Source organism: Anthonomus grandis, chromosome 17 (assembly GCF_022605725.1).
Source record: "Anthonomus grandis grandis chromosome 17, icAntGran1.3, whole genome shotgun sequence".
Lineage (NCBI taxonomy): Eukaryota > Metazoa > Arthropoda > Insecta > Coleoptera > Curculionidae > Anthonomus > Anthonomus grandis.
The window spans coordinates 4917924-4943511 of NC_065562.1; the positions used below are offsets into that span (position 1 = coordinate 4917924).

At 32.6% G+C, this 25588-nt stretch overlaps 2 protein-coding genes across 3 annotated transcripts in view; both read right to left on the reverse strand.

Annotated features, from left to right (window-relative positions):
• The window catches only part of LOC126746299 (alpha-tocopherol transfer protein-like), a 23272-nt gene extending 15841 nt beyond the window's left edge, over positions 1-7431 (reverse strand). The window contains exon 1 of the mRNA XM_050454474.1: positions 7265-7431. The gene's annotated coding sequence lies outside the window, so the exon portion shown is untranslated. The remainder of the gene's footprint in view (positions 1-7264) is intronic.
• An 11489-nt stretch (positions 7432-18920) lies between these two features.
• Positions 18921-25588, reverse strand: part of LOC126746296 (serine/threonine-protein kinase 26) — a 231244-nt gene continuing 224576 nt past the window's right edge. For both annotated transcript variants that reach the window (XR_007663854.1, XR_007663855.1), the window contains 2 exons: positions 19422-19509; positions 18921-19268 (listed from right to left, as the gene is read on the reverse strand). The gene's annotated coding sequence lies outside the window, so the exon portion shown is untranslated. The remainder of the gene's footprint in view (positions 19269-19421; positions 19510-25588) is intronic.

The window sequence follows — 25588 nt, forward strand, 5'->3', positions numbered from 1 at the left end:
TGTCAATTTCTTATTCATACGGTATGCGGCAAAATAAACAGTACTGAAATTAATATTAAAACGTAGCCGATCGAGAGTTCTAGCCGTGACACTGGTTTCGTGGCGTCAAAATTGAAGCCGAGATTTGGTGGCGCACGCCGTACAGTGGAACGACTAAGTAGAGATACCGCGGGACCTAATAATTTTTACATTTTACAAGATAATAAATTTTTTTTATTATTTATTTTATTGGAAAAATATACATAAACGGTGTTTCAAATTCGTCTACCCTCAAAATACGAAAAATGATAATTTACCCCAAAGTTGCACATTATTTACTTGTAAAAGAATATGCCATATAAAAAAATATATATATTATATTTTATGTGGTTTTAAAGATTATTGAAAAAAAAAACAAATTTACAAAATTTTTATTCTTGACACTTTTGTGGGTTATCTTGGTTGCTATGGGAAAGTTTTTGCATTGCTGTATTACTTTTACGTAAAAATGTTAATGCCGAAAACAAATTTAGGTAGGTAGCTACGCCAAATTTTTGTTGCTTATTTAAAAAATCGAAAAGTTTAATGATTCCGTAGATAATAAAAAAAAAAATTTTAACTCCATTTTAATTTTTTCTGAGCTTTAACAGGAATGCAGTAAGAGGTAGGCATTATTCTAAATAAAATTAAGATTGTAAAATGTAAGTTAAAAATAAAATTGTTAATTTACCCACCTAATTTAAATACCGAATTTTTATTCTTTTTAAAACTCAAAGCGAGTATCAAAATAGTTTGATAGTTTAAAATTTTAAATGCGTAATCTTACTATAAACTACAATAATAACTGCAGTAAAATATTATTTCGAATCAACGCAAAATATCTGCCCCAGCGCGGAATTTTTGCCATCGCGATGCGGTCGTCGCCTCGCATGATTTCGGCTTCTGTTGTGAGGTATCGATGGAAGCGGGGATAAGTGTCCAGGCTAGAACTATCGATCGGCTACGATTAAAATGGTTGTTATTATTTATATATTTAGTATACATGATACAGCCTTGCAAATATTATTCACGACAACGTTCCCGATAAAACAGATGTTCAAGATTCCGTCCGTTTAGTCTCAAACATATTTCATAGCGTTCACGAAGATTCTCAATCATGTCTGTGAACGATGGTCCCACAAAAAAATCTTGAATTTTAGTCATCCTACTGAAACCATTGTTGATTAAGTGGTTGGTTCCTGGTACGACAAAAGCGCTGAAGATGATGTACAAATGGTTTAATAAGCTGTTCTCGGAAGCACTCCTTATTAACAGTTAACGGCGTTCCATCGTTGCTTCAATGAAATACACGCCCAATATACCATGTGCGCATACAGCACACTGTTGACTGCTTGTTAATGGATCCATTTAAATGATTATGGTTTAATATTCGAGAAGAACGCGTAGTACAAGTAGTTGACTCTTACATTCTTATCAGCTGCACTTAGACGGTGTCCGGTCTGAATTTTGTATGCAAACCCATCAATATTCTTGAACATTCGATGGAGCGATCGATCGATGTGTCCTTTACGTTGGCAAACAGCCCCAACTGACAGTAGTGATGTTAGTGACACTTTTGATAGTTTTGATGTTGACTTTTTTATTTTCAGTTTTAGGAAGGCGTCGCCTGAAAAATTTGCTGACCCTAACGACTTTCAATTTACCGTAAGTTTTAGTTTCAGGTTTTATTTTTTTTGTTTTATTATTTTTTATATTAAGTTATTTTTAGAATTAGGGCATAAAAAGGCATAAGTTTTGATTAGTGTAAATTTTTTAGTCATGGGGCTACATGAGTGGAAAAAGCATGAAAGTTAACCAGTCTTTGTTTTTAAAATGTATCAATTTTTTAATTATTCGTTAGTTCACCATCAATTCTATCAGAGTTTGTTCCAATAATTTAACAAATTTTATTGATAAATATTCTTTTGTCTTAGAGCATACAAAAGGCATTCTTTCTAATGCTGGTCTTTCAAGAATTAGCTTAACTCCTGAGCAGGAAATTGTTGTTATATATTGAAAAGCAATGTATAACGCCCATAAATCCAACATGAGCCAGTTATTTAAATTGGGGTTACATCTGAAAAATAAAAGAGCATATATTGCTTCTTTCAAGTCTAACTAGACCTAGTCTAAACTAAAATTTTCGGTTTTTTATGCTCTTTGTTCTATTTAGAAGTTTAGACAAACTTACTATTTTCAACCTTTTTTATTATTGAACTAATTATTTATTTATTGCAGTTTTGGGTATACAAACAGAATATGTCCAAGCCTATTATTATTATATAAGAATTTATATTGTATTATAAATTAACAATGTTAATTATATATTGTATAAGAATACTTAAATTCTTGAATTTTTATTTTCTAGATGAATAATTAATATATTTTTATGTACACAAAATCATAGAGTTGTGTATTATTTTTTTATCTGTAATTTAAATAGACTTTATTACTGAAGAAATATTATGTTTTGTAATATATGTGTATATCATTATCCGAGGAAATTTTTTGAAGTAGAAAAGGTTGTTTAATGATATAAAGGCTTTTTAATTATTTTAGTTTCAAGTTAAAATTGCAGGTTATCTTCTATAAATATTTGCCCAATTTAGGGAAAACTTCACAAAATTGCAGTCAGCTGGTGTTCTGCTTGGATAAAATAGACTTGTATAAGGGAAATTTGTTTCTTTTTGTGAAAATTTTTATATTTTTTGTAACATAAAAATCTAAAAAGAAATTTGTAGGAAAGGACAAGTGTTGATGATAATCTGTTTTACTCAAATGGAGTACCCGTAGGTTGTGACATTTAGTCTTTTTTTCAAGTTGGGCCCATCTTAGAATTCGAATTTCCCGTGTTTTATTGAATTCAAATGTGATACCGGAGGTGACCACACCTTCTTTCACATTTGATTGTTTAGACGGGTTGCCAATAGTTATGGCTTACAAATGTCATATTTAATATGAATTATTGCCACGAACTTACAAATATACCTGGACTATTAGCATAATATGGCCACGATATCCAAAAATGACCACTGCATGGTGGCCGCCATTTTTATAGTGATTGTGTCCTTTTGATGTTGGTCACTCTGAAAATTTTTAGTGTTGATAATTTTTAATTAGTGTCAATTAGTGTCATAATTTTTAAAAAATATATGAAATAACGGTAATGAAGTTCACGACGCTGACGTTTGACGTGGGAGTATAGCGGATTGCCTAGTTTTTGGCGATTTGTAGACGACGCTTCGGTATATCGTCTGGAACAGGCGATGTATCTTTCTCCTTATTTAATACGTAAATAATGTATCACCATCTTTATTTAAAGGTATTTGGCTCAGTTTCTCAAAACCGAATTATTGTGAATTGTCCGTCGGTGTTGTTTATAAGTATATATTTGTGTTCTGTGGTTTATAATAGAAAAATATATTGAGTTGTTGACAGAATAATATATTTTTACTATATAAACCCTTTATAATTACAAACCCTCATAAAATCATCCATATTTTGATTCTTATAGATAGTTGTACCTATTAATGTGAAAACACTGTACATGGAAGAAAAGTAAATCTCGTAATAGTGAAAATAGAAAGAAAATAAGTGTTTTTAACTGAATTTGTTAAGTAAATATAAGCAAAAATTTAAATGAATATCATGATTTTTATGGTATTAGGATTTATAAGATTTAAGATTATCAGAATGATAAAACAAATATTTTAAAATGCATACATCTATTCCAAGTTGATTAAAACTTTGTCTCATTTTAGGTGAGGATTACTTCCTTTCATAAATTTTCAATTCTTCAAGAAGTACCAGAAAAATCACAGATCTAACGCAACTATCTTAAATTCTTACCTATGTGTAACTTTCTATTTTGTATTTTTGTAAACATAACCTCTCAAAAACTTTAATTGTTTTGTTTCCCCACAGTTGGCTTAACTAAAATTTGTCAGAGTGACCAATATCGAAAGGATACAATCACGCAGAATGGCGGCCCCCTAGTAGTGGTCATTTACTTTTCATTGAATTGGCAGTCCAGGTATATTTATAAGTTCGTTATTGCGCCTTTAGTAGAGGGTCAAAATGTCTTCGCATTAACAAGGCAACCCGCATTTCTTTATATTGGTGGTGTGTTGGTAAAGCACACTTCGCGTACTACAAAACTTGGACTTACTAGTTTCAATGGCCTCTGCTACGAGGCAATCTGTAAGCACGATTTGGAGATTCGGGAAAACCGTCGGGTATGTACCCTGTTCCCCGAATCGATATTTTGACAATTTTTAATACTGAAATGCACGGTGACGCTTCCTCCACGATGCATCATCCGGCCTGGCTATCGGCGTGAATAGGATACCACTGGCAAAGGGCAGAGGGCAGGAAAGGGTTTCAAAAGATAGGAAAGGAAAGAACGACTACGTGTTGACTGGGTGAAGGATGAGGCGGAAGTGTACTACAAAACTTATCAACAACTGCTAACATAACGCTGTTACTCAGAAGCTGCTTCATAAACTAAAGCCTAAAAGTGTTGGCAACTGAGTTTAAGCTTGGATCGTTTTCGCGACCTTTTTCTTATGACCGAAAATAGTACAACATGGCACATGACGCATGACACATACAAATTTGATGCACACGCATTTCAGTACTAGTTATATTGTCGCATGCCGTTATATAAAATTAATATCTTTTTTTATAATTGATTTTATTAATTAAACTATAGTTATACATATATCAATATTTGGGCAAGTGATTGAGTTGGGAGCCTTTAGTTGAGAATAATTATTATTATATCCAATTATTTTATTAAGTTATTAATAAAACGCTAATACAGTTTATTTTATATAAATTTGTGTTTTCTAAAAATAACATAGAAAGGCTGCAATTTTTTCCTTAAAATAGTAACAGATTAGAAATTACAAAGAAGTCTTGAAGTACTTGTTTTTCAAATTAACTTATTCATTCTATTAAAATGGTTATTTGTATGAACATTTATTTTCTATTAACGCAGTTTTAACAAATTAATGGTAGTTAGCTTTTCAATATCATTAATTTATTAAAATAATTTTTATATAAAGAAGAAGAAAATCTATTTTCATACAGGTGAAGCAAAAAAAAATCAAAATGTTTCATTATAGTTTTAATAGAATTTAAAATATAAATAAATAAAATTATATAAGTTTTTTTCTCATTATTATTTTTATGATATAGTTTAAGAATTTTGTGTGTGCCTGTGATTACATCCACAGGTATAAATGTATCCTACATCTTTCATCTATAAGCAGGGCAGATTTCAGAGAAGGTCATGAAAAGTAGTGATAGAACACAGTAATATAGGATAGTACAACGTATTAACAAAAGCAAGCACAAATAATTTGTGGACTCGGAAGATAACTTTGCATATACAGGAGTCATCACAACCGTAGTATAGACCAAACTCACCTTTTTTTGGACGGAATGGTATATATACCTTATTTTACTAGCTTAAAAGAGCATAGTTTAAAAAAGTACTTGATCAATAAAAATTTTATTAGTTACTTTTAAACTTTTAAATTGAAACATGATTTTTCCTGATTAATTGACATTTATGATGAATGACACAGTGAATCGACATATTTACAGATATTGATTAGATGAGAATTCGCACTGGATGTGTGAAATACACACCCAGTATCCTGAAAAGGTAAATAGCAGGTATAATTGGTAATAGCATAATAGGTCTATTTTTTTATTGCGGATAATTTAAATGCCACCTGATATTAGGATTTACTGGAATACCAGAAATAAGTGGACATATGCCAATGCTAATTTTAATCAAATAGCGCCCTTACTTATTTGTTATCATCGAGTTAATGAGGTAAGATTCTTTGAGACAACTTTTCCAAAACATTGGATTAGCAAAAGAGGTGAAATTGAATGGCCAGCAAGAAGCCCCGGAAAGAAGCAAGATGGCCAGTAAGAAGTTTATGCGATAAAGCTGGAAAATAGGAACATATTGCAAGACAGAATTAGAGCAGAATGTGAATTAATAACTCTCGTTATATTACAAAAGGTAGCAAATGTTTTTTACTACAATTTGGCACCGTCAAACCGTTCAAGGGAGCCATTCTCAGCATTTAATTAATTGGCTTATTGTTTAAATACTTTTTTTTGTATCGTTTCTATTTTTATGGGTTAGTATTGGCATGTTTTTTGTTGAAGTTAGGTATAGCATATGTTGCATGAAGTTGTGTTGAAATTATGAGTAGAATCGGAATGCATAAAAAAATATTCCATTCCATTTAAAAAAAGGTAACTTTGGCCTCTACCACTGTTGAAATACTTACTGTATATGTAATGTTATCTTCTTAATGTAAATCTGAAAGAGATCTAAAAATTTTATTTATATTAAGGATTCCAGGTTTTTTTCCACAATCGGTTTATTAGAATCATTAAGAATTATTAGAAATACTCTTAGAAACAGTTTTTCGAATTTGATTCACTTTTCTTCGGGGAATTGTAGAAAATGTTACTGCTTTGCTAGCCGAACAAAGCCAGAATCAGATTACCTTTAGCATGAATTATTTTTATTGTATTTTAATTTATCGTATGATAATAAAAAAACCTTTTTAACTTTGACATGATGGCTCTATATACGGCCTTTTTTGATATCAAAAACACTTAACTAATTTAACTTTAACCAATTAACCGTTTCGCCAACGGTTTAAAATTAAAACTGGTGTAATCTTCTCCCGAAGATGCTGAGGCACATATGTCGAGAATAAAATTAAGAATTTTGTAATTTGAGTATCACACCAAAGATTCTTATAAGATATTGAAAGTATATAAAGTTAAAAAAAATGGGATAAGGTTTTACTTTTTTATCTAAATAAAAAAAAGTTCCAAATGTTTAAACTGGAATTTATATAAAGGGTTTAACTTTTATAAAAGGATATTTAATAATAACGCAAATAAATTTATCATACAGGAAGAAGCAGAGGTTAATATATATATACGATAAAACAAGTGGGCGCGAAAAAAATCTACTCTGAAAGAAAGCTTTTATTGCTTATGAATGTGAATAACATGACAAAGAATAAAATTTATTTTCAACTGCTAATTGATAATATTGCTTTATATACACAAATTTAACATCTAATAAAGAAGCTTTCGACAAAAAAATATTAAAAAATTAACTATATATATTTTGATAATCCATGCATTTTTCTTCAACATTATAAAAAAATATATATAAATAAGGGTCCATTGTAATGCTTACCTTAGTGGGACTCTTTTTAAAATTAATGTTAACGCACTGATGCACTAATACAGACTATACAATAACTTTAAAGTGTTTTGTTTTTATCATAATAACGGCCTTTTATTTGGTGTTATCTTATCCAATATTTTTTTAAAGTGATACCAAGGTTCATAAATCGTTATTATTAAACATATTATATTTTAAAGATATCGAAGCACATCTAAAAAATGATGAGACATATCGGATAGACAAACAGTTTAGAACAAACCAAAGGTCAGCGAATCGTTGAAATTACCGATTAGATTTAAGCGCCCCTTATCTATAAACATATGTACTTTAGTTTCTTTGTATCTTATTTTTCATAACCACAATAAGGTTTTATCAGAAGTTATTTAAGTATAAAGTGATACGATAATAAATTAGTAAAAATAAACAAATTCTATCAATATTTTACTTTAGTACGTGACTATGTAAGTCATGTCATCGATGAATCTAATTAAGAAGTAAATAATGTATAAAACATTTTAGGAGACCGGTCAAGTTACTATACAAATACAAAATAAATGTTTATTTTTGAAAGCACTGTAGACTTTTACTTATTAAATCGAAGTAGATGCAATATCCAGTTTCATTATAAAAAGTTTAGAGACAAAATGGGATATTTCATATACATTTTTATAAATTTAAATTAGTAAGTAGGCAAATAAATAATATATATTTAATACACTCAAAACAGAATCAGAAAACAGAGCTTGTTTGAATGGAATATGCTAAATGTTATTAGACCAATTTTTTATGAAATCTTTTTTTTTAACAAAAAAGGTGACTTGGATTTTTTATATTAAGTTAAAAATAAATAAACTATTAATTATACAATTCCAATAACGACATTTGAACAGGTATATGAATTTATTAATAGAATCTTTTTTTTTATTATACAGGGTAATTCTTTTTATTACAATGTATCTCGATTTCTCTCAAAAGACTTAACCTGTAAATGAGTGTTTTAGATATAAGTTATTCAGGCAGATAAATCCTCTTTTAGTACTGTTGCATAGGATCTACAGGTCTATTTTGAAGGTCAAGGTAATTTTTTTTAAATGGTTATTAAATCAGCAAGAGCGATCATTTACTTTTATTATTCATTTTCCATTACTTCAAGAATTTTGTTTGTACACATTATAAAAAAGTACTCGATGAAAAGTAGGCGATAAAATAAAATTTGAAATATTATATGCTAAACAAGTACTGGACATGTTTTAATCAATCATTTCAGTTAATCGCAAAACTGTGTATTTATTAAACGTTCTATAAATTTTAAGGTCATTTAAACGTACTTTTATATATACTGACAAGTGCTGTTATTTTTTCAATGTTATCGCAGATGCCGGGAATCTCCGCGAATTATATTCAGAATTATTTTTTCAAATTTAGTATGATAAATTTACCAATGTTAGATCCAGGCAAAATTATACTATCACTCTAGACAAAATTAGACTATTACCTCAAATTTTAGACTATTCTGAGAACAGCAAACGTTATATTTAACTATGTTTTTGAAGGTGGTAGACAATGGTACAGTGAAAACATCTTGTCGGACTTGCATTGTCTTATTTATTTAATGTAACACGACGTTTCGGTTGGTAAGTATCTCCAACCGTTATCAAGTGTAAACTGACAGCAAACTACTATTCTATAGGCTTATATACTAGATGTGTACAGCGATGTGGAAAGGAAAGTCATTGTGAAAAGAGTTGGGGGGGAGGAGGACACGCCTCTCTCTAGATCCTACACTGTCCTGAGAGTAGAGGCTTCCAGATGTTGGGTAGAAGGAGAAAATGCCTCTGCGGCCCATCACGAGCTCTAGAAATTCGCCGACATCAGAACTCTCGAAATACCTTTTGGAGATCATTAGACCGATCCAGGGAAATGCAGCGTCTTTTGTTCGAAACTCTGCCCACTTTGTAGACCTTCTTGGAGGGATCGAAGTCGAGACCAATGACAGATTGATGAGTTTTGATTTCGAAAGTCTCTACACCAATGTACCCATAGGCGAGTCTCTTAACATCATCCGAGACAAACTAAGCAAGGATGCAGCTTTCTCAACTCGGACCACACTGCCTCTGGACGGGGTGATAGAACTTTAGGAGATCTGTCTTCGTAATTCTTACTTTCAGGTCAAGGATAGATTCTACGCCCAAGACGAAGGACTACCGATGGGTTCATCTCTTTCCCTAGTAGTAGCAAACATCTTTATGGAATGGTTCGAGGAACATGCAATAGATGCCTCCCATTGCAAACCCAAGCTCTGGCTTCGATATGTGGACGACACCTTCATCATCTGGGACAAAGAGGAAAAAGCACTTCAGGAGTTTCTGCTTCACCTCAACAGCGTCAGACCAATAATAAAGTTCACGATGGAGACAGAGAAGGACTCAGCTCTACCTTTCCTAGATGTCCTCGTTAAAAAGGTCGGTGGAAATCTACGAACTTCAGTTTATAGAAAACCAACACACACGGGCCAGTATCTTCACTATGAGTCCAACCATCCTGCAACCACCAAAGAAGGGCTCCTTAAGATCCCTCTACAATAGAGCTCGAACCATCTGTAGAAACGACAAGGATCTCAAGACTGAAGTGGATACCATCTACAAAGACCTACAACAGAATGGATATCCAAAGAAGCTAATAAGTAGGACCATCCAAAGGACGCGTCCAAATCAAATCAGAGACGAGGCCACCACGACAACCAGACTTCTACCCATACCTTACATTAGGGGTACATCGGAACAAATCCGACGCATTGCCAGCAAGTACAATATTAGAACTGCCTTTAGATCTAGCAACACTATCAGAAGCGTGGTATCAAAGACCAAACCAGATGGCCTGTTGGATACCAAAAATTGCGTCTACCGGATCCCATGTGAGTGCGGTGACTCATACATAAGTGAAACAAAGCGCCCTCTAGAAATCAGAGCGAAGGAACATCGCAGCTGGACCCAAAGAGGAGAGGTTTCCAAATCCGGAATAGCAGAGCACGCGTGGCATAATGGACACAATATCCACTGGTCAGAAGCCAAGATTCTGCTTAAGGAACAGCACTGGCGGAAGAGGAAGTTCGTAGAGGCAGCTTTCATTTCACAGAAGATCACAGGGGATCTTCAGCCAGCCAAGCGTCGATATACCCAACATCTGGAAGCCTCTACTCTCAGGACAGTGTAGGATCTAGAGAGAGGCGTGTCCTCCTCCCCCCCAACTCTTTTCACAATGACTTTCCTTTCCACATCGCTGTACACATCTAGTATATAAGCCTATAGAATAGTAGTTTGCTGTCAGTTTACACTTGATAACGGTTGGAGATACTTACCAACCGAAACGTCGTGTTACATTAAATAAATAAGACAATGCAAGTCCGACAAGATGTTTTCAATATTTAACTATATTACTAACTACAGTCAACTTCGCCTATAATTCACCAATTTATAGCGGACCTTTTTCTGCCGATCTAGAATATTTTTTTCCTTTCATAACGAACTTTTTGTATATTCACACTGTCGAACAGGAGTTAAAAACTCCAGCCTATGGACCAAGGAATAATTCTTCATTCTCTAAAATGTAATTACAGAAAAATTCTTCTTATACAAATATTAAATGCAATGGACGCAAACAAAAATTTCTCTATAGACCTTTTAGATGCCATAATTGCAAGAAAACTACTGCGAACTGCTTTAAGCATGAGGGATTTTTAAGAAAGGAGTTTTAATATGACTAAGATCATGACATACCACTGAATGAATGGTTGAAAAAGCATCAGTTAGAAGAACCGAAACCTGATTGAGATATGGACATGAAAAATTTAGTGGACGAACAACTTAAGAAAAAATTCCCTAATTTCAATTTTAGCGAATATATGATGGAAATCGATAATGATATGGTTACAAGAGAAATTTTAAAGGAACATAAAATTGTGGAGGCAGTAACTTAAAATATGGTTCATTAAGAGGAGAAAGGACTTTATAAAGATGATTCTATTAAAAATAGTAAGATAGGTGTGGCAACCGTTCCTGAAATAAAAATAAAAATCTCAGAAATCCGTAATTTTTTGAAGTCACGAAGTACACACACAAGTACCTGAGTATATATGGTCTTTTTATATTCTTGAAAGCTATATAAACAACATTTATTTTTGTAACACGAATATTACTCAATCAAAAATTACTGATAACAATTAAATTTAGGTGATAAAAAATAATAAAAAACAATCTATTAAAATTTAATTTCTCATTAAATACATATGTATAAACTGAAAAATGTATCTACATTATGTTGCACATTTAGAATTTAGACATATTAGTGTTTGATAGTATGTGTTTCGATATTCAGTGCATCCGTAAAGTAGCGGATAAATTCAATAAAAAATGAAATGAACCGTTTCTGAAAAAATGCTCGAACCCGTCGATTTTAATATTGAGTATAGGGTTTTTCTATGTGGAAATTAAATATACAGGGTGATTCAAAAAAAGATATGACGTCGTCAATATGTTTTTTAAACGGAAACTACAATTTTTTAATGCAGAACCAGAAAAAATGCATTTTTACAAAGAATATGGTACAAATGAATAGCGGTTACATAAGCAATTTTGAATGAATAATGATGATAAAATGTAAAATTAAAGAAATACGTTTCGCTGTTGTTGTCAGTGTCAAAAAGTGAATGTATTTTGGTGCAACTATTTGAAGTATTTTTACATTTGCAACTGGTGTTTATTCTTTTTGAGAGGCGAAAGCAGTGTCATCTTGCGTTTTATTAGTAACTACACTTTATTACCTACTGTTATTGTATGAAATATGAGAAAATTAACCGAACGTGGAACAATCAAAATCTTGTGCATGATCGATTTCAGAGATATGTCGCGTACTCAAAAGGAGGTGGTCCAGTTGTTTAATACAACTTATCCTGATCAGTCGCCTATTAAAGTTTCGTGAATTCGGACATGTTCGGGATACTCAAGAAGTTGGTCGGGGTTCAATAACTGAAGAATATGAGCTTAACGTTCTGTTAACGGCCCAAGATAATCCCAAAGCCACAATCACAGGCACGGCTTCTAATGTTAATTTATCGCGATCTACTATGCATGAAGTATTGAAAAAAACAAAGTTCCACCCTTATAAAATATCAAGAGCTATACTTGAGAGCTCTTACTTCAAGAGCTATGGGAAGATGATCATTTTGATCGCCGAAATGAATTTTGGGAGCAAATGCAGCAATTATGTAATGATAGCAATAATATTATAAAACGGATAATATTTTCTGGCAACATTATGTATTATTTATTATTTTTTATGTATTATTTTCTGGCAACATTACTCTAAACGGCCATGCGAACAGACAGAATTGTCGATCCTGAAAATCACTTGTAAACTACGCCGGCACCCCTCGCATGACAGGATACAAGTCCGTCCACAAAGTTCACATTAGAAATGCGTTTACGGGGGGCAATAAGGAAAGTATTAAGTTTAATAATATTATTGGGTAAAATCGAGGTTTTTTTATTTTAAAATATTTTGATGAGTTTTGACGCTTATTCATTGTGACACATTAAATAAACAATGGAATATTAATTTGTTGAATCACAGTTGGCTGATCAAAACACATGTAATTAGTGGGAAACTGCAAAAAGGAAAATAAAAAAAAACACTTGATTTATATGTAGATATATGCATATATTTCTTATTTGTTAATAATCGTAATTGCATTACAATGCACACTTACTATTCTATTACACAGTAAAAAATATTAAATTATAAACAATACATATTTATTTAGAGGAACTATGTACATACGAGTATAATTTTAAGTCTTATTCTAATCCAAAAAACATTTGTACAATAATTATAAATTTTGCAGTATTTTCAGCTTCGTGTTTTCCTTCTTATTTCCTGTTCTAGTTTTAGTTATTTCTCTATTTGCAAACTTTAGTGTATAATAGATTCTTACTCTTGTAAATAAAGCTAACATATAGTCCAAAGGAAAACTCGAACAAGGGTGTGAAAATGGTATTTTTGCACATTCTTCTTTTAAATAAATGCCTGCATTATCTTTTACACAAATATTATTAAATTTTTTCGTAAAAACATCCTCTAGTAAGATTATGTATTTATTGAAGCTCTTTGGGGGTACAGTTAATCCTCCAAATCGTCCCTGACTACCCTCGTAGGCTTTTTTTTTTACAAAAAATTGTAGATTTATCATGCACATCATCACCTCTGCAAAAATTAATACAAATATCACAACTATGTTTAAAACTAAATTTTCGTAATAAATATCCACCTACATACACTAGTGCGTTGCCTTCTTCTCTATGTAAATTTTAATAATATTTGCTGTCGATATTTAAAACTGGTGTATAATTTTTTGTTGGATTTAAAACCGATACTTGTTTTACTAAATCTGGAGTTATAGTGAGTAATATATCACTTACATCCGCTAAACAATTGGAACCTTCCTTTTCATCACAATACCTTAAAGCAAAGAGCTTTTTAAAAGCCCTACAAAACTGAATGGGAGTTGGATTTTTAGCATTTCCACAAGCATTCCTGATTTGTCCAAAATAATTTTCCAGACAATCTTGGTTAAGGTTTCGTGTTAATAAAAATGTGTAACCCTTAGATTTCAATACCTCCCATAATTTTATTGTTGATGATATGGGCAACCTCCAGCCATAAATAAATCTTAATGTTTTGGTTACATCTTTTTCTATTATTTTGTTTGTTTTTCTATTTTTTACTTTTCCGATGACTTTTAAGGTGGAAAAAAGTTTATTGCAAGATTCAACACAGCAATATTGTCCGTGAGAAGCCATTACCAAACAACTGCTATTAATATAGATTATATTAAAGTAAAAGTCCGTAAAACTAGCACCAAATGACAGAATATTAAATTCACAAAAGCAAAAAATATTGACACACTCGGTAAACGTCGAAAATAAACTGAACCGAGTCAACCCTATAACCACATTTCGTCGACGAACCGGTATAAATCCCCCGCATGCGGGGGATCGATAAACTCTGATAGACGAGAGGGGCGGCGTCGGCAGGTGCGGATGGTTAGTCGAAAAGGGTCGAGTGACTTGACTGTGTTAGACTGTGACAGAATGTCATACACAACACCCTCAAAAAGTCAATGTGGGGTGCGGTATAGTGGAAAGAAGAGTTTTAGGACCTTACTTTTTTCATGACACCCTCAATGGTGAGGATTTGTAAGAACCCGACATACACCAACGTGATAGTTTTTTTTCATCAAGATGGAGTCCCGCACTATGCTTTACACGTTTGCTATTATCTAGATGAAGTTTTTCCAAATCGTGGGATAGGTAAACGAGGGTTCATTGAATGGTCACCCAGATCGCCAGATTGAACTCCCCTCGATTACTTTTTATGGGGATACTTAAAAAGTAAAGTGTATGTAACTAAACCAGCGAGCTTAGAAGACTGAAAAGAAGAAATACGCCAGGAAATTAGAAATATTACTCCAGGTGTCATTGACAACGTTCAAAAAGAATTTTTAAATCGCCTTGGTTATTGTCAGGTTGTTAACGGTACTCAATTAGAACATTTAATTTAGATAGGTATTTCTTTAATTTTATATTTTATCAACATTTTTCGTTCAAAATTGCTTATGTAACCACTATTCATTTGTACCATATCCTTTGTAAAAAAAATACGTTCTTTCTGATTCTGCATTAAAACATTGTGGTTTCCATTTAAAAAACATATTGATGACCTCAGATCTTTTTTTTTTTTTATATTTAATTGTATGTATATTTAATTTTCATGTAGAAAAACCCTAAACCAAATATTAAAATCGACGGGTTCAAGGATTTTTTTCAGAAACCGTCCATTTCATTTTTATTGAATTTATCTGCTACCTTACGGATACACTGTACAGACTTTGAGAGTGATACTTTGTATATTAGTACACAAAATAGATGCACATAATTTGCGTTTTACTAGTTATAATGAACCGCGGATAAAACGAACCAATTTAAATTATTTTTTAGGGTTCATTATATCCGAGCATTACTGTATTTAAATTCAACAGGATTATTCTACCGAAAATTGAGTAAACTTAATTGAAAACGGTTGTGTGTGAATTGAGTAAATTTAATCAAAAAAGGTGGAATGTCGGTATTTTATTTAATTGATAAAAAACCATCTATGACGTGAATTTTTTTTCAGAAAATGCTAAAAATAATATTAACAGTCTTTGAAAACTTTTGATATGTCAACGCAATCATGAAACATTAAAAAGTATTAACTTGAATGTAAAATTTCCAAGAGTTCTGAATAAAAAATGCTTTAATTTTGAAATTGGCAAAAAGGTTAATAAATGCAGTGTCTGTAAACTCTTGCGATTGGTTGAACAGCTTGACTCAGAATTATTTTTCGTGGGTATTTTGGAAAAAATCGAAATACATAAATTAGAATAGGTCATCCGTATGTAATTATTTTGATACTATCGATAGTACATAACCAATATTTTCCTGATTTAATAAATAAATTGTTTCACAGTGTAGTTTAATTTCAGGGGCCCTATACAGGGTGGCTTAGCAAATCCGCCTGATATTTGATTATACAATAACGAAATAATTTTTCATTTATGAATCTATGACATAACCCTACTCAGGGGTTATAACTACGGTCACACAATAGTTTGTTTCTGGTTTTGATAACATTTTACTCTACAGTTATAGGATATGTGACCAATTAAATACTTAATAAAAGAAATACCATTTTTTTGTTTGAGGTTGGCTTTACAAAGCTTAACAAATGCCCCTTAAATGTTTTTAAATCATTCATGTTTTCTAATATACCTAATCACATCATCCCAGATAAAGGCATGTCTTTAATTTTTTTTTATTCCACGTAATATAGTATTTCCAGGTCATCATCGTGCACCAAAACATCTTGCTGTTTGTCAATAAGACATTAATTAATGCAACAGGATTATTTATGACTGGCACTACTTCAGAACATAACCAATGTTCTCTTCTTATTTCAAGTTTTAATCCTATTTTTTCCAGATTATCAACCAAAATATTAGATTCGCAGGGTAGGTAGCATCTTCGCAGGAAGAATTCGTAGATCATATAATTTACAGATTGTAAGAGATCAAACTAGCTTGTTTCAGCTCTTGTTTATCTTTTCCTCCTGTTAAACAATTCAATATCACTTCCGAATTAACTGTGATGGTAAATAACCTAATAACCTTAAATAACCTAATAACTCTGACATTTCATCACATAGATAATAGAAAGGACCCTATTAAATAAGAAGTTAAAATTAACAACAGCCATACAAAATAAACTAAACAAGATAATAGACCAGTTTATAAATAAGTCAGTTCTGAGAAAAGAAGAACACGTCAAATTAGATATACAGATGGACGTTTTATTATGCATTTACTGAAGTTCTGTCAATCACCTCCTCACCTCCAGCTAACCTCACTTTAATATGTCAAATGGGAACCCCCATCGTGTGGTACATCATAGTAAGGAGCGTAAAATTGTCTATTCAACGGTACCAAAAAAAATGAAATCGATAAATGTGTAAGCAAATAGTTAGCGAAAATGTCTATAAAATAATGAATATTTTATTTACGCCAAACTTTGGTATGTCAAATGGCTACCCCATGGTGTGATTTTAAAGGGCATTCATTATGCTATCAATGGTTGTAAAAAAAAATAAAATTGATTGACCAAGAAGCAATTAAAGTGTAAATCGGTAGGGTAGAAAAACAAATTTAATTATTTTAACAAATTTATTTTATTAAATGTTCAAAATGCGCGCCGTTATTAGCAAGGCAATAAAAAAGCCTATTTTCAAACTCCTTACGAACATTGGCAAGGGTCTGCCCGCTAATTTCTCTGCATTCTTGAAATATTCTATTTTTTAAATTCCCAATACTCTCAGGTGGGGTTTTATAAACTTTGCTTTTTAAGTAGCCCCAAAGAAAAAAGTCTAGTGGGGTTAGGTCCGGAGACCGCGCAGGCCATTCGATTGCACCACGTCTGCCAATCCACTTTTTTCGAAAATTTTCATCAAGCCACTCTCGAACTACCAAAGTGTAGTGCGCGGGAGCTCTATCCTGCTAAAAATGTATATTATTTTCATTCAATAATATAGCACCATGTTGATCTACTTGATTTTCCATAGATTGGATGATGGAAGGGTATATTGCATTTTCTAAAAGGTTTAAATAAATTTCGCCAGTCAAATTTTCTTCCAAAAAAAATGGCCCGATTATTTCATTCCCATAAATTCCTGCCCAAACATTAATTTTTTGGAGATATTGGGTATGGCCTTCCCGAAAAACATGCGGATTTTCATTATCCCAGTATCTAAAGTTATGTCTGTTCACCAGGCCATTTAAAAAAAAGGTCGATTCGTCACTGAAGCAAATGTTCTTCAATAAATGGGGATCGTCGTCAATTCGCTGGCACATCACTTTACAAAATTGAATTCTCCTATCAAAATCATCTTCTCCGAGTTCATGAAGAATATGAATTTTATAAGGAAAGAACTTATTTTTTTTTAAAACTTTATGTAGCCAAAACTTTATGGAACCAGTGGAAATATTTGTTAGTTTTGCGGCCTTTGGTATAGACAAAGTTGGATCCATAGCAAATTGTCCTAGTACTTCAACTTGGCATGCTTCATCGACAACTCTATTTTCATATTCTTTCTTATTGCAAATCGATCCCGTCTCTTCAAATTTTCGTATCAATTCTAATACGTATTTATGGTTCACGTTTTTATCTTGATACCTTTCATGAAATGCTCTCGCGGTTCTGCGAGCACACCGATCTTGAGCTCCATAAAGGAAAATTATTTCTATTCTTTCGGCTAGCGTATACACCATTTTATTAACTCACTGTTTTAACTAAAATTGAAAAATTGCACGCGTCAAACTGACAGTTTTAACAATAATAAATCGCCTGCTTTTTAAACACCTTAAAAATGTAAGGTATTGCAGTGTTTTTTTGTACCTATTAGGTAGGTTTCGCAAAAAATATAAGTGAAATAAATACACATACAAAGTTATAAGACTGCAAAGATATTTGCCAAAAAATTTGAAGACACTCTTTTTTCTCGCAAATAACGGTACACATTCTTTACTTAAAAAAATAAATAATTTGCTTGAACTAAATGTACTGTTTGTTACCACACATTTTAACTTCTAAATTGCTTGTATTTTTTTTTGATGATCTATTATAAAAAATGTAAGAATTTTAAAATGATGTAGGTACCACACTAAAAGTATTCATTTAAAATACCAAAGTTTGGCGTAAATAAAATATTCATTATTTCTAGACATTTTCGCTAACTATTTGCTTACACATTTACCGATTTCATTTTTTTTGGTACCGTTGAATAGAGAATTTTACGCTGCTTACTACGATAAACCACACGATGGGGATTCCCATTTGACATATTAAAGTGAGGTTAGCTGGAGGTGAGAAGGTGATTGACAGAACTTCAGTAAATGCATAATTATACGTCCCCCTGTATATCTAATTTGACGTGTTGTTCGAAATTGTTGTTTTTTTGTGACCCAAAAATCTTTTATGCTTCTTGTTGAGTGAATTGGATGTGGGATCAAATAAAACTCAGGTTTAAAACTTTAATATTACTCACTATTACTTTAATAATACTCACGGCGACAAAAAGTAAAAACCTTTTGTCAATAACCATTATATGTACAAGCATAAAAATGTAGTAAACCACAAAAAAATGTTTCTTATATACAATGTTCTTTTTGGTCCTTAAACAGAAAAGGAACCAAATAATGATTTAAATATAATTAAAATTTGTATCAACCCTTTAGTTATGATTTTGACAAAGATGATTATATATCCTAGGTTCAATAGATATTATATCGCTTTTTACTAATGTATTAACAGGCCTGGTTATTATGCTCTTAATGTCATCACATATATCTTCGACACACGGACACACGGACCTAGAAAAATTAGACAAGTATATTAGAACTACACTAAAAAAATGGCTGCACCATCCTAACTCTTCAATATACTTTCCGAGAAGCGAATGAGGCAAAGGAATAAGGAACATATAATAAGCCCATAATAAGGAAATCGAAAAATTGTTTACTTACCTAAACTCCATGTATAACCTCAATATAAGGCCATCAGAGTCCTCGATTGTGTGACATTCCTCGTTAAACCTTGCAAAAGAAAAAGCTCCTGCAAAAGAAAAAAACATTATTACACTTAAAATGGAATGGAAAGAATAGGATCTACACGGCAGCTTTAGGGAGCCAGCAAGTAAACAAAAAACTATGCAGGGTGTCCTATTTGCTATGTCTGACTATTGCTATTTCCGAAACTATAGGAGATACGAGGGTGATTAAGTTAGAAAAAAGTTGACAATTTTGATGCTTATGCTAAATCCTTTTATAGCGTTGCAAAATGTTTATTAGTTCGTAAATTACAGAGTGATTTATCCAAATGTCCAATCCAAAAAAAAAACGCCAAATTTTATTTTAATAATTATTTCCGAAACTATTCGTTTTAGAAACTTACTTTTAATTACAAAGTTTTATAAGCTTTTGTGCTCCGCAAAACTTCACCTTTAATATTGTTTATGACGTTTGGTATCTTGGCAATGGCTATGAACTTCTTTTTTTTAATACGGACCTTCATTTTTATAACATATTTTGAAAGCATTTTTGATTCCATTTAAAAATGTATATATGTAATCATTCATATATTTCCCAGCGTTTCAACATATTAATAACTATCATCAGGATATTTTCCTTAGTGCGAATTTGACTTTTTTTTAATTTCTAAAAACCTAAATACTTTTAAATGTTTATTTTTGCCTCATGTTTTAAAAAGTAATTAATTAAAAGCTTAAGCTTATTAACCATTAGTGGGTTATTTGTGTTAAACCTGATAAAACCTAAACTATATATCATAAAAAATTTAGTTTTAAATTATGATATTTATTGATATTATCCATTCAATTTGTTGATTAATTGCGCCGAGTTCAAATAAAAAATAAAATTAAAAAGTTAGTTAACTCACGATGAAAAAAAAGGAAAAAAAAGGTAATTTAGTGGACTGTAAACACTTAATGAGATTAACTAAAAACTTGGAAAACGCTGTTGTGAGACCTTACCTTTTATTATCGGTGGTCGAGATTTACGAATTATCTACACTTTCACGCAAGCGATTTTTCGGTGTTGAGTCGCGACTCTAAACTGTTTGACGATTAGAGCTCGAATGAATCGCGCACTGTTTAAGGCCTCAAAACGAGGAGTTGAAATTCAAGAAAAAAAATTAAATTATTTAAACAAATGAAATACTTCCTTAACAACGTGAGTCAACCAAAGGCATTAAATTTAACTAAAGAAAAAATACCGAGTGATATAAGAACATGAATTAATAAGAACTAAATAAACTAAATGAAAATTAAATGAAAACTTAACATACCGCCCACCAAAATGCATTGCGTTTTTCAGTCTTCCGAAAGTGGCAAAGGACAGAGCTTCACCACAGGTCGCTTTAAAGTCCCATTACTAGTGCGAACAGTAACAACTCTCACTATTCCATCTAAACCTGGATGTACCTCAGTTATGCGGCCCATTGACCAATGCAGAGGAGGGGCCAAATCATTGCGAATTAAAACTAAAGTTCCTGATGAAAGATTACCACTGGATTTATGCCACTTAGCACGTTGGTGCAACGTATGCAAGTACTCACCAGACCAACGACGCCAAAAATCTTGGTGCATTTTTTGAAGCATTTGCCAACGATCCAATTGACGAACGGGAAGTGAGGTGACATCCAATTCAGGAGGAACACCCAGAGGTTCCAGGGTCAGGAAATGACCCGGGGTTAGAGCAGTCATATCATTGGGATTATTACTAAAGGGTGTAAGAGGTCGCGAGTTAGGAAAGGCTTCAATCTGAACCAATACAGTATTTAGCTCCTCATAGGTCAAACACTGCATGCCAATGACTCTGTATAAATGAGTTTTTACAGATTTCACTTCGGCCTCCCACAATCCTCCAAAGTGGGGCGCAGAGGGGGGGTTAAAATGCCATGTTATACCTTCAGATGCGGCGGATTTTAAGATATACAAATGATATTAAGAATATCATTTGGAGGCGTTTCATCCCAATCCAACTTTAAATTCCACAAACGCTGAATTAAAAACTTGACGAGAAACGTTAAAGGTGTAAGAAAGCCCAGTGGGTCAAAAATTTTTGCCAAATTAGATAACAATAGGCGTTTAGTGCAACCCCTATCCACAGAGTTATCGAAAAATTGAAACACGTCAGAGGAATGGTTCCAATAAAGTTTTAGCCTAAAACTTTTAGCGGACTTTCTGAATCAAAATTCAGTGAAATGTCCTCATTATACAAATAAGAAGGGGGTAAATCAGCCTTGCCTAAAAATCCTCCTTTCTGCAGCATCAGTACTAAGTCCTTTTGAAGTTTTCTAGAATCTTCAATTGTTTATAAATCTCCAGTTAGATCATCAACATAGAATGAATTTAAAATAATTTGTGAGGCCTCAGGAAAATTATCCTTTTCCTCTTCAGCCAGAACAAACAATGACTTGATAGCCAAATAAGGCGCGCATGTTAGTCCATACGTTACTGTGAGAAGGCGGTAATCAGCTATAGGTTGATCTTTAGAAAAGCGCCAAACAATTCTGTGATAATCAGTGTGGGCAGGGTTAACGATAATTTGTCGAAACATTTGACGAATATCCGCTAGGAAAACAAATCGATGAATTCTAAAACCAAGAAGCAACGCAAAAATGTCAGCTTGAAATTTCGGGCCAGACAGAAGATGATCATTAAGTGACATACCATCTGATGGTTTGGCAGAGGCATTGAATACGACACGAAGCTTAGTAGTGACTTGAATCCTTTAAAACACAGTAATGTGGAATATAGAACGACTTTTTTAGGAGTACATCTGAAGATACTAATTCCATATGGTTCTGATCTAAATATGCCTTTATAAAAGCAGCATAATCTGCATAAAGCTTCGGATTTTGCTGTAACCTGCGTTCTAACGATAAGAAATTGCGAAGAGCTAATTCTCTACTTCCATAAAAAATAGGCTCATCACCTCGGAAGGGCAAGGAAACCACAAATCGGCCATCCCGATTGCGATACGTAGTTTTATTACATTAACTGATGCCTGATAACAGAGAAGCGATTGTGTAGCGATAGGTGAAGAGTTGGAAACCGTTTTACCCATCAATATAAAACCAAAAACAGTGTTAATTCCCACTGGCTCATTATAGTCACCGGTAAGTCTACCCTCCAGTAAAATGTAGGGAAACAATGGAGCACCTATTAATACATCAATAGAGAGAGCTAGGAGTATCATAGAAAGGGTCAGCCAAGGACGCGCTGCTTAAATGAGGCCAGTTTGCGGTAGAAATAGGATGACTAGGTAATAGCCCGCAAATTTTTGGAAGAACTGCAGCTTCCAAATCAAAATTCGGAGTGAATTTATTACAAGGTCGAATCTTGGTGAAGACACTTTTTGCATAGTTTTGTACATGAGCTTCTCCAATACCTTGAACGGAGCAAGGCGTCTTATAGGAAGTACAAGACGTTTAACACAATTTTGTGAGATAAAATGAAGTTGCGAGCCAGAATCAAGCAATATTCTAATTTTCTGAAATGTTCCTGATCCATCTAACATGAGAGCTGTAGAAAGCAGCACATTACTAGAATTATAATTGTTAAGGCTACTCGCTACCAGATGCGAAGAATTGGTAGACCTGGAGTCCGCCTGAAAGCTAGATGGTTGATCATTGTGAATGGAGCTGGTTGATGAGAGTGCGGATACTTTTTTTGTATTTGGTAGTACTGCTGCTACTACCAAAAAAATAATTTCTCTCAAAATGAAGTAAGGTATGATGTTTTTGTCTACATTTATGACAAACATGCGGATAGGACAACGATAAACAGAATGTGCTGTTTTCCAAATAGCACAACTGCTAGATTTAGATTGCTCAGTGCCTAGAAGAGCAACCTTGGAATTTGAGAAGCGATCTTTTCTCTTAAATGATTTTTTATCCTTTCCATGAAGGGCTGAGCAAACATTGTCGAGAGCGGTACAACGGTTATGTAGATAGGTTGTAAGCTGTTGAAATGATGGAGTAGTATGTGAATCATATTGCAATTCGAATTCAGTAGCAATAGAAACATGTAAGCGTTTAAGCAACATCTGAACCAAACTGAAATCCCATGAAGCCACAGGAAAGTTAAGATTTCCTAATGCAGTAAGATTATCAGAAAATGTATCCAAAAGTTATCTTAACTCGGCAGGATTCTCAGTTGTGAGTTTGGGGGTATTTTCGATAGCTACCCAGTGTGTGGCCACAACTAAACGAGGGTTTTCATATCGCTTAACTAGCATTTCATAAGCGGTTGTGTAATTGACATCTGTCATCGGTAACTTCTGAATCAAGGTCAGAGGCTGACCACGTAAGAAACTCAAAAGACAATTAAATTTTTCTATGTTACGCAAAGTACTGTTATTATGAATTAAGGCATCAAACATATCTTTAAAAGTTGCAAACTGTGTAATATTTTTAGAAAAGGATGGAATCTCTTATTTTGGCAGTGTTACTTGGGACTGATTACTAGACGATGAAGACGAAATATTTGTAGTCAATGATTCTCCAAACAGCTCAAAATAAATCGATTTAATATACCAAAAATCTTTCTCAAATGAACTTCGTACCGCGTCTTGTTCGGTGAATTGATCCTCATTATCTAGAATGCAACTAATGACAATGTTATGCTGCTTGAAAAACTCAATTCTAATTGATTCCAAAATATCATAACTCAATTTAAAGATTATGCGTTGGGAAGTGTCTTCTTTAGCATTTCTCGATATATTAAGAATATCCGATAGACGATTAAATTCAGTTTGTCTAAGAACTTTGGCTCTTTTCAGTTTATCGGAAATCCTACTATATCCGAAAAAAAAACGAAGAAAACAGAAGAAATTAAATGAATTCAGAAGAAAATTTTAAGGCAAGAAATGGAGTCTCAAGACCGACTTTAGACTGGCTATAAGAAAACGAGAATGATGTTGCGTATACAATACAAGCAACAATTAAAAAACTCCAATGAATGTACTTGTAACACCCTGTTAAAACCAATATAAAAATGAAACCTGTTGGAAAAAATATGTACACTGTTTACCTTTAGATATAATCCTGCAAAAGAATTCAACTTGAAAAACGACCTATGTTGATTTAAACGATAATTGATAAATTCTTGTTAAGAAAAATGCGATGAAATGTTTGCGATAGATATTTAAACTATCTGCAAACCAACTAAAGATGCAATGAACAATGCAATGTATTTTTGAAATTGAAAAAGAGAAGAAAATTGATCAACTAATTAATTGTACTTTTTAAGCCTATATGATTGAATTAACTGGGCGGTTTATTCTATAAAATTATAAGTTAATTTTCAAAAGGCCAAAGTGTGAATAGCAAAAAATGCGGTTCGAAGTGACCAAAAATAATGTTGATTAATTGCGCTGAGTTCAAATAAAAAATAAAAAATTTAGTGAACTGTAAACACTTAATGAGATTAACTAAAAACTTGGAAAACGTTGTTGTGATTTTACATTACCTTTTATTATCGGTGGCCGAGATTAACGAATTATCTATACTTTCACGCTAGCGATTTTTCGGTGTTGAGTCGCGACTCTAAACTGTTTGACGATTAGAGCTCGAATGAATCGCGCACTGTTTAAGGCCTCAAAACGAGGAGTTGAAATTCAAGAAAAAAAAAATAAATTATTTAAACAAATAAAATACTTCCTTAACAAGGTGAGTCAACCAAAGGCATTAAATTTAACTAAAGAAAAAATACCGAGTGATAAAAGAACATGAATTAATATGAACTAAATAAACTAAATGAAAACTTAACACAATTTAGTTGGCTGTGACAGTAGTTGCAGTCTGCGTTGTCATGGTTACCAAAAAAAACTAATATTTTTGCAAAAGTCATCAAGCTTTTGCGTCAGTTTTTATTTATGTTAATATTGTTAATATGTTCGAATTGCTAAAATAGTTTATATTTTTTCCTTTTTTGCTTGTTACTTTCTTGTTTTATTTTGTATCAATATGTGGTTTTCAAATGAAGAACGGCTAGGTTTATTGTTCTGCTATGCAATGCAAGTGATGCACTTCAAATATACACAAATTTGTATCCAGAAAGACGCATCCCAAGCTTTACAAAATTTGCCAGGCTAGAAAGAAATGTGCG